The sequence below is a fragment of the Nannospalax galili genome, unplaced genomic scaffold (genome assembly GCF_000622305.1).
Source record: "Nannospalax galili isolate Female #2095 unplaced genomic scaffold, S.galili_v1.0 scaffold89, whole genome shotgun sequence".
NCBI classification, from domain to species: domain Eukaryota; kingdom Metazoa; phylum Chordata; class Mammalia; order Rodentia; family Spalacidae; genus Nannospalax; species Nannospalax galili.
Genome location: NW_008359211.1, coordinates 438070 through 447545, shown reverse-complemented (window position 1 = coordinate 447545; position 9476 = coordinate 438070). Strand labels below are relative to the sequence as shown.

At 47.9% G+C, this 9476-nt stretch overlaps 1 protein-coding gene across 3 annotated transcripts in view; it reads left to right on the top strand.

Moving 5' to 3' along the window:
- Pc (pyruvate carboxylase) overlaps nt 1–9476 on the top strand; it is a 121276-nt gene that overhangs the window by 23961 nt on the left and 87839 nt on the right. The window contains exon 3 of one of the 3 annotated variants that reach the window (XM_029558554.1): nt 8448–8555. The exons of 1 other annotated variant lie outside the window; for it this stretch is intronic. The gene's annotated coding sequence lies outside the window, so the exon portion shown is untranslated. Of the gene's footprint in view, nt 1–3762; nt 3782–8447; nt 8556–9476 lie in introns of those variants that run through there. One more of the 3 variants, XM_029558555.1, reaches the window with a different exon arrangement.

Sequence of the window (9476 nt, the reverse complement as noted above, 5' to 3'; positions counted from 1 at the left end):
TACTTTTTCCCTCCTATAGTTTCCCTGTAAAATTCTACTCCTTTGCTGTAATCAGTTTTCCTCCTTAGATTTCTGTTTTTTTTTTTTTTTTTTTTTTTTTTTTTAACTTTTACAAAAATTTTATTGAATTCCATACATGCATATAAGGTATTTTTGTTATGGAAATAATCAGAGATCAATAGCCAAAATCAGGTGAGGAGAGGGAATTTAGTTTGACACTAGTGGGACTGACACCACGAATCAAGGAGTCAGACCCCTGTTCAAGTTTTGGGGGGTTTTTATACTCAAGTAAGAAAACCAGCAAGCAAAAGATACATAGCACATACATGGTAATTAAGTAACTGAGGGCAGCAAAGTTTACAGGAGTACAAAAGCCTTAGTCTTAGGAATGTGATAGCTTTGGAAAACAAAGACTTCTTATCCTGGATAACCAAAGGGGGCAAGGGAAGATTCCTGTTTACTTCCCCATTCCCGAGTTCTTAATTATCATCACATTTCAAAATCCTTTAGCATCTGATAAATTCTACTTCCATAATCCCTCCTCTTCATTGATATAATCCCTTATGTTTATTCTAGAGGAACCTTGTGATATTTTTGACTGAATCACTTGGAGTCTGATAAATTTACTGAGAACATTTATTATACATGTCCCTATCAGGAGGATTAATAGAATCACAACTATGGGTCCTGTAAATGGGGCCAGCCAGGGACCCCAAGTTCTCCAGGTATTCTTCCAGAAAGACTCATTTCCCTCCTCTCCAGCCTTTATTTTTTCTAGCAGTTGCTTTGCATTCTCTCTAACTATGCCTGACTGATTTGCATAAAAACGGGATTTTTCTCCCAGTTAGGCACACATGTATCCTTTCTCTGCTGTCATTAGATCTAAGCCTCTTCAGTTCTGTAGCACTACTACTGCTGCCAGAGAATCTTTCTGATTTTGTAAAGTTACAATACTTTGTTGAACCAAGTTTAGTTCTTTCCTTAATTAGGTTGGACAACTGGCTGTGCTGGACTTGTTGGAGTCCAATCGCTGTGGCCCCCAGGGTTGCCTTGCCCACCAAGGCTGCCCCCAGAAGAACTGGGAGTACTGAAGTGGCTCTTTTTCTGTCTATGGTGATAGATTTGCCCTTCCTTACTGGGAAGAACATCTAAGTCAGGGATGAGCAAAACTAGAAAACACTCCTCTCCTGGGTAGCAAGTATGAATGCTACTCGGGCAGGAGAAATAAGTTCCATCAGGGGCTGGGGATTTGGGAGAAAGGTAGATACAGTTTTCTTGTTTCCTAATACACAAGGTGTTAGGGTCCGTGACTCGGTGGGTCTCTTCAGGAGAACAAATGCACAAGTATGGAGATGCAAAAATCAAGCAGAGTTTTATTAAACCAGCTAGCTGGGGCCAACTGTCCTTCCAAGACACGCAGGTCTGGTTAGAGCGATTGACCCTGAGGCAATTTCAGGTAAAGATTATATAGGCTCCCACAACCGTTACACAAAAGCCCTCGTTTATATAACCAATAGTGTCAAAGCAAGCATTTCACAAACCAATAACTTCAAAACAAGAAAAATGTTACAACTCCCTTCAGGTGTCTCAATCGGGGAGGGATGGGTGGTATGTGCCTGGTGCAACCCTTCCCTGTTATCTTGTATTAGCAGACATGCCTACGTGACATGACACAGACCAGACAGGTCAGGCTCCGGGGGCTGCAGCACTTGCCCCTATCTCCGGATGCCTGTGTCTCCAGTTGAGTTAATTGGTTACAAGCAGTAAATTCAAACAAGTAAATTCAAGCAGTAAATTCAGACAAGCAGTAAATTCCTCTTTCCCTAACAAAGGCTTCCCCCAGAGACTGGACTCGGGATCCAACTAAGCAGGGGCCTGTTGCTGTCCCATTGACTATGGTCAAATTCCTGACTCCCACTCCAGTATAGGTCATTTGACTGGCTCTTAAGCATATCCAGCAATCATTTCCTAAGTCAGGGTTGACATGTACCAGCAGTTCATGGCCGGTATTTATGAGTCTGAGCATCTTTATTTAAAAGGGGCATCAGGGTTGAACTTAGATGGGCCCCTACTAAAAGGGAGGTCATTAGGTTTCAGGGCCCAAGGGTCTAAAGTATTGATTCTACGGACTGGTATTGTCATGTTGGTTGCTGTGATTACAAGCTGCCAAGTTTGTAGGGGATCCCTCATTCCCCAAACATGCCAGTCCATCCCAAAGTTCCTACTTCCCCATAAAGGGGTTTTTCTGTAGACAGTTCCCATATTATGCCACCTCGATGTCCTCTTTCATGACCTGTCATGGCTTTAATCCCCTGTCCTGAAGTGGGAGCTCCCTGTCTCCTTTGGAGGCGAAGTCCACGTATGACCAGTCCTTCAGGAAAGACCAGTAGAGGTCTCCACAGTTGTCATCACGCTCTCTGGGGATATGGCCATATGCAGCAATCCTTTGGAGAGAGCTTTTGAAGGCAGCACAGCCTATTCCTTCGGCCTGGGCTCCATCACAACAGGATGAGGTTAACAGGACAATCTGATGACCAAAGCTGGGGTGGAAACACCATCTAAAGGAGACAAGGCATGCCCCTTGGGGAGGGCAATTAGTTGTATTAATGGGTACCCAGGAGTGGGGGGGGGCTTGAGACAGCACGGCCTTCCAAACCAGCTCAGTTGTCAGGGCCATGGAGACTGAGTGGAAGCCGGTCTGGCTGGGCATCCACAGGATTGTTAGGGACATCAGGATATGTAGGGTAGGCGCTGAGTTGTTGTTCCCATCTGGAGGTTGCTTTGATATTGTCAACTTCAGAGGCTGGTCTGGGGCTCCTCTGGAAGTCCACTCCTGTCCTGGGTCCACAGCCTCCTTGATATGAGTGTGATGGATCCAGGGCTTGATGCCTGTGACCTTGAGAGCTGAAGGGGTGGTCAGTATGATTTGATATGGACCCTCCAATCTTGGATCTAGGTTTCTCCTGACTGGGACTTTGACCCAAACCCAATCTCCAGGGTTCCAGAAATGCAAGGGTCTGGGAACAGTAGGTAGAGGAGACTGGTTCAAGTGCTCAGCATCTCCTTTATTGTGTTAACTAAGTTTTTTAAAAAACTGCTGGAGGCGGACCTGCCCATTCTCTCTGAGATCTCCAGCTTCCCTAGGGAGGAGTGGTCCTATTCATCCTTTCAACCGGGCTGGAAGACTGTGGATGATACCTTGTGTGCAGGGTCCAAGTCAGCCCCACTGCTTTAGAAACTTGCTGAATAATTTTGCTGACGAAGGCTGGGCTAGTGCCTGACCCAATGCTGGTTGGGACCCCAAAATGCGGGATAATCTCTCTGATCAAGGCCCGGGACACTTCCAATAAGTAAAGGATAGGTACCAATATCCTTTACTGGGCTGGATGTTGGTGAAACCCACTTCCAAATGTTCAAATGGGTAGGATCCCCTCTTCTGTGGCAACAGTGGGGGCTGGGGGCTCCACTTTGGGTGGTTTTGTGCACACTGTTGGCAAGCTTTGCTAGTTTATTGGGCTAGTTAGTGTCCTCAGCCTTGGGGTTATCAGATATCTCTGCAACAAGTCTCCTAAGGCTGTCTTTCCTAGGTGGGCCATCTCATGAGCCTGCCGATCAGGCTGGGTGCAGCACCCTCAGGGACTATGATTCTTCCATCAGAGGTGATCAGCCAGCCCCTCCGGTCTTCAGTTGCACCTTGGTCCATCGCCAATTTTCTCTCATCTGGACAGTACCGGGTCACTCAGGGAGCAATGGAAGTGAAAAGCACACCTTTCAGGAGTGGGTAAGAGGGGGATCCAGGTCTACTTTCTCACGGAGGGCTGCCCGGTCTGCCATCTGATTTCCTTGGCTCACTCAGTCCTTGTTCTTCATGCCTGGCAATGCACCACAGCTATGGCCTGGGAGGGGGGGGGTCCAGACTGCTTCTAGGAGTTGGAGGATTTGGTCGCTGTTTTTATCTCCTTACCCCTGAGGTAAGCAATCCCCTCTCTTGGTATATAGCTCCCTGAGCGTGCAGGGTGGCAAAGGCGTGCCGGGAATCAGTATAGATGGTGACCGTTTTCCTTCAGAGAGAGCAAGAGCTCTCATGAGGGCATGTAACTCAGCCTTCTGGGCAGACCAGTGATGGGGAGACGGCCCTCCTCCATGACTTTGTCTGTGGTGGTTACCGCATATCCAGTGTGATGCTCTCCATGCTGCAGACTTCAACTCCCATGAGTAAATAGTTCCAATTTTGAATTAGAGAGTGGTTATTTTTTAAATCTGGGTGGGAGAATACTTCCTCCATAATCTCCTCGCAGCTATGGAGTGGTTCACCCTCCTCTTCTGGTAGGTATGTGGCTATTTTTAGGGTATGAGTAGCCTCTATCTGGATTCTGGGATTCTCCCCCAGCATGGCCTGGTATCGAGCCACTCGCTCCCCAGTCATCCAGCGGTTGTCTGTTCTATTTAACAAAGAAGTGACTTGATGTGGTACTCTGACTGTGATGCTTTGTCCTAAAGTCAGCTTGTCTGCCTCTTGTACCAGCGCTATAGTGGCAGCGAGCTCCCGGAGGCAGAGGGGGCACCCTGAAGCCACAGGGTCTAGTCTTTTGGATAAGTATGCCACTGGCCTAATCCATGGGGAAAATGGGCAAGTGATATCCGGGAGTGGTAATGCAGGAGCTTCACTCAGCCTCTTCTTGAGTTGGTTAAAGGCATTTTCCTCCTCATTCTCCCGCTTTAGTGAGTCTGTAGCAAGCCCTTGGAGGGCATGGTGGAGGGGTTTGGCGATGGCAGAGATTCTGAGATCCAGAGTCAGCAAAACCCTAGGAACTCTCGGAGTTGTTTCTTGGTCTTGAGTCGGGGATACTCGCTTTTGTCCATCCCCCAACTTCCTCTGTCCTTGGTTGAGGTGAAACCTCAAGTAAATGACTTCCTCTTGGCAGATTTGGGCCTTTTTCTTTGAGACTTTGTACCCTGCCTCTTGTAGAAAGCTCAACAGTTCTTTAGTCCCTTTTTTGCAGATCTCTCTCATGGGGAGTTTCCAGCGGCAGGTCATCAACTTACTGCAGAATGGTGCACCCGTCAGGCCAGCAGTTCTCCAGGTCTTTGGCTAGTGCTTCCCCAAAGATGATAGGGAAGTTCTTGAATCCTTGGGGCAAGCAAGTCCACGTCAATTGCCCCTTTGAACTAGTCTCTGGGTCCTCCCATTCGAGGATAAACAGGCTGGCTTACTTCTACTAACCTTAAGCAAAAGGCATCCTTTAGATCTAGGCATGTGAAGACTACTGCTGTTGGGGGTATCAGGCTCAGCAGGGTGTATGGATTGGGGACCACGGGGTGTAGGGTCTCAGTGGCATCATTAATTCTGCGCAAGTCCTGTTCTGGCTGATTATCATGGGTCCCTGGCTTCTTTATTGGGAGCAAGGGGGTGTTCCACGGAGATTGGATTTCTCGTAGGACCCCTTCATCCTTGAGTCTTTCTGACATGAGGAGCTATTCCAACCCAGGCTTCCAGAGAGATTGGGTATTGTCTCTGTCTTACTGGAGTGGCACCTGGCTTTAGTGCCACCATTACTGGTGGGTGCCCTTTTGCAAGGCTAATCCTTCCTTGAGTGTCCCAGACTTGGGGGAAACACCCCAAGTACCAACTAATGTCTGAGAGACCTCATGTCTTTTCCTCAGGCACCTCTTGGTGGAGTCTCCACTCTTCTGGGTAAACCTCCAGAGTCAGAACAGGCAAAGGGCCAGGGTGGTTGCAGCACCTAAGTCCATGGTCACTGTAGTACCAAGCTTGGACAGCAAATCTCTCCCTAGTAGGGGTCCTGGTGCCTCCGGCATGTACAGGAACCAATGCCAGGCACAGTGGCCTCCTACTATACAATCTCATGGCTCACAATACCAATATATCTTGGTGTCTCCTGTGGCTCCTATGATGCTGACAGAGTCTTTAGTGAGCCTTCCAGTGGGGGAGGGTCACCGTGGATACAGCTGCACCAGTGTCCAGTATAAAGTCCATGGCTTGGCCCCCTAAATCGACTCTGACCACAGGCTCACGGAGGCCGATTTTAATTGAGCCTGGTCACCTTCAATCTGATTCAGAGTCTCAAGTAGGGCTCTCAGTGTCAACAGTTGACTGCTGCTTCTGCTCAGCTTGTTGGGAGACTGCAACCACCGCAGGTTTAAGTGCCTTTTGCCTTTGGTGTCCATTTTCAGGACTTCTTGTTTCTCCTTCCTTCTCAGGGCATTCATTTTTCCAGGATCCTTTCTTCTTTCAATATGTACATTGGCCTTTCTCCAGGGGGTTTGGGCATCTCCCTTCCTCACACTTAGACTGGAGCCTCCCTGGGTTTCCTGCTTCCTGGAGGGCCACATCCATGATTCTGGCCTTTTTCTCTTGCCATTTTTCCTTTTCTCTTTTAGTGGCCACCTCTCGATTTGCTATCACCTTAGATGCAGTGTCAAACAGCTGACTTATGTTCATCCTGGCAAACCCCTCCAGTCGCTGCAGCTTCCACTACACATCATAAGCTGACTGCTGGACAAAGGCTTGTGTTGACCATTGAATGGTTTTCTGGGGCCTCTGAATCAAAGGTGGTAAAGTGGTGATAGGCATCACAGAGTCTCTCATAAAACTGACTGGAAGTCTCCTTCTCTCCTTGGATAACTTCACTCACTCGGGTTAGGTTGGTAGCTCCAAGGGCCCCTGCTCAAGCCCCTTCGAGGATGGCATGCCACATAGGATCAAGAACCTGAGCCCCTTCCTGGGTATTCAGGTTCCAATTGGGTTGCTCATCTGGGAAAGCGGTGTCAGCAAAACATTCTGGATTTAATGACCCCTCAGGAGCCTGGGTAATGAGCCATGCCCTGGCCACCTGGAGAATATGCCGCCTCTCCTCCGAGTCAAACAAGCTGCTGAGGAGCTGGCAGCAATCATCCCAGCTAGGTTGATGGGTTTGCATGATAGAATTCAGCAGATCTATCGTGGCTTGGGGCTTTTCTGAGTACGGTGGTGTATGCTGGCACCAGTTCAGGAGGTCAGTTGTCGTGAAGGGTTGGTATATCAAGCTGGGGGGTCCAGCAAGAACAGTCCCATCTTCTCGAATGATGGATGGCCCTGGAGCCTGGTGGAGTAGGCAAAGAGGTACCAGGCCATGCCCTGTAGTGAGGCAACATGAATTAGGAGATTGCTCCCATTTTTCAGGTGGCAGTGTCAGGGCCCCCAATGATGGTGATGCTTGTTCCTCAAGAAGCAGTAGGGTCTCTGGTAAAGGAGGGTAGTGATTATAGTGTGGGACTTCTTTTTCTCCAGGGATTTCAGGCTGTACAAGGTCAGTGGCTAGAGTAGGGCTTTCTGACTTGGCCAGTGAGTTCATGGGTGGCAAGTGCAGGAGGAGTTTGGAGCCCTGATCATGACCTTTGTAGATAGGAGGTCTGGAGGTCCTCTCAGTTAACATAGACTTGCAGGTGGCCAGGATAGCAGGTGCTGGGGACCTCTGGAGGGTGTGGTATCTGAGCCAGTCAGGCAGGTGGAGTGCCAGCCTGTACCAGGAGTTTGTATAGGGGAACAGATCAGGATGTTCTGGGCTGTGGATACAGACTTCTCTCACTCTCTTAATTGTAGGCAGGTCTAGTGTGCCACATGCAGGCCAGTCTACATCAAAAGAAGTCCACTCAACTTCACATAGTCTACTCAACTTCACAGAGAGTTCTCAATCTGGAGGGTTTCATCTTAGTACCATAATCTCCTGCATAGCCTACTTTAAAGTTGTCCAGTATCACCTGGAGGACAGTCTGGGTCTGACACTTGGACTGGGAAGAACCCATTTGAAGTTTTTATATGTGCCTGGGATGTGTGTAATGTGTGCACAGGAGGGGGTGGAGAGTGCTGGTCTCTCCCTCATTCAGATGCCTTCCTGGCTGGCCACCTCTCGGTGACTTAAGAGGTCTTACCTTAGGGCCACATGTATAATCCCTGTGCTTCGTCACCAGAAGGTGAGTGCCCATTTAGGTTACACGACCTCAGCTGAACTGCAGAGTGAGGTCCACTCAGATTCTGTAGCTGCGCAGAGCGGTGGAATTGTTACTTTCACTTTCACATTCATGCACAAGCATTCAGAGTTTAAGAGAGTTATTCCCACTAAATTCCTGTTCTACCTAAAATGGGGCCAGGACCTTGAAATCACATCAAGGTTCAGTTGCAACCCAGTTTCCTGCGTTGTTGGAGGTCACTTCCACCCTGGTATCATGTCAGGGCTTTGTATGCAACCTCCTACGGGTGATCAGCCCATGCCAGCTCCTATCTGTCTACCTGCAGGACCTTTTACCTGGCCTTGATGTCCACTCTGGTCTCTGTCTTGCTTCACCTGATGAGCAGCTCTGGTCCGGGGCTTTGCAGTTCTTTCTGGCCTCCTGGAAGGAGACCCCACAGAGGGAATTCTTAGGGGGTGTGCACTTCTCTGTTCCAGGGGCTGTCAGGGCTGCAGGGCCCAGGCCAACGAGGGTACGGCGACTTGATCTCGCTGGGGCCTCCAGAAATGTTATGGAAATAATCAGAGATCAACAGCCAAAATCAGGTGAGGAGAGGGAGTTTAATTTGACACTAGTGGGACTGACACCACAAATCAAGGAATCAGACCCCTGTTCAAGTTTTGGGTTTTTTTTATACTCAAGTGAGGAATGCAAGCAAAAGATACATAGCATATACATGGTAATTAAGTAACAGAGGGCAGCAAAGGTTATTGAAATGCAAAGGTTACAGGAATGCAAAAGCCTTAGGTCTATACAGGAATGTAATAAATAGCTTTGGAAAAAAAAGACTTCTTATCCTAGATAACCAAAGGGGGCAGAGGAAGATTCCTGTTTACTTCCCCATTCCAGAGTTCTTAATTATCATCACATTGCAAAATCATTTAGCATCTGATAAATTCTGTTTCCATAATATTTTGATCAAATCCATGACCACTCCCTCCCCTCCAACATTCCCCCTTCCGAAGAGGTAACCCTAAAATCTTTTAAGGATTAGATACTAGCTCCCAAATACTTTTGACATTTTGACATTTTTGGCCTTTGGAACAGAGTGTGTTGCTAACAGGCCCAAGGACATTTTGACTTTTAGTCCAGAAACTGGCTACATTTCTTTGGGGTCTTTTTACCCTAACTGCCTAGCCAATTCCTACCTCCTATTCTTACCACGCCATGCTCTGAAGAGGTTACCCAAATTGCCAATAGGAAATAGGGACGCAGACTGCTCTGGTTTCTTCCATGCTGAACAGGGACATAGGGTGAGGCAATTGGAGTACCCCTTCAGTGGGTATATCTAAAAGACTCCCGAATTGCATAACTCTTGTCACTAAGAGGAGAAGAACATCCTTGAATCTCGAATAGGAGATGTGAAAGAAAAGTAAAGGCAAGAGTAATTAGCATTACAAGTTCTAGACAGGGAACTAGAAAAAAGTCAGAACAGGGCAATTTTCAAATGTTCATATGAGAGTCCA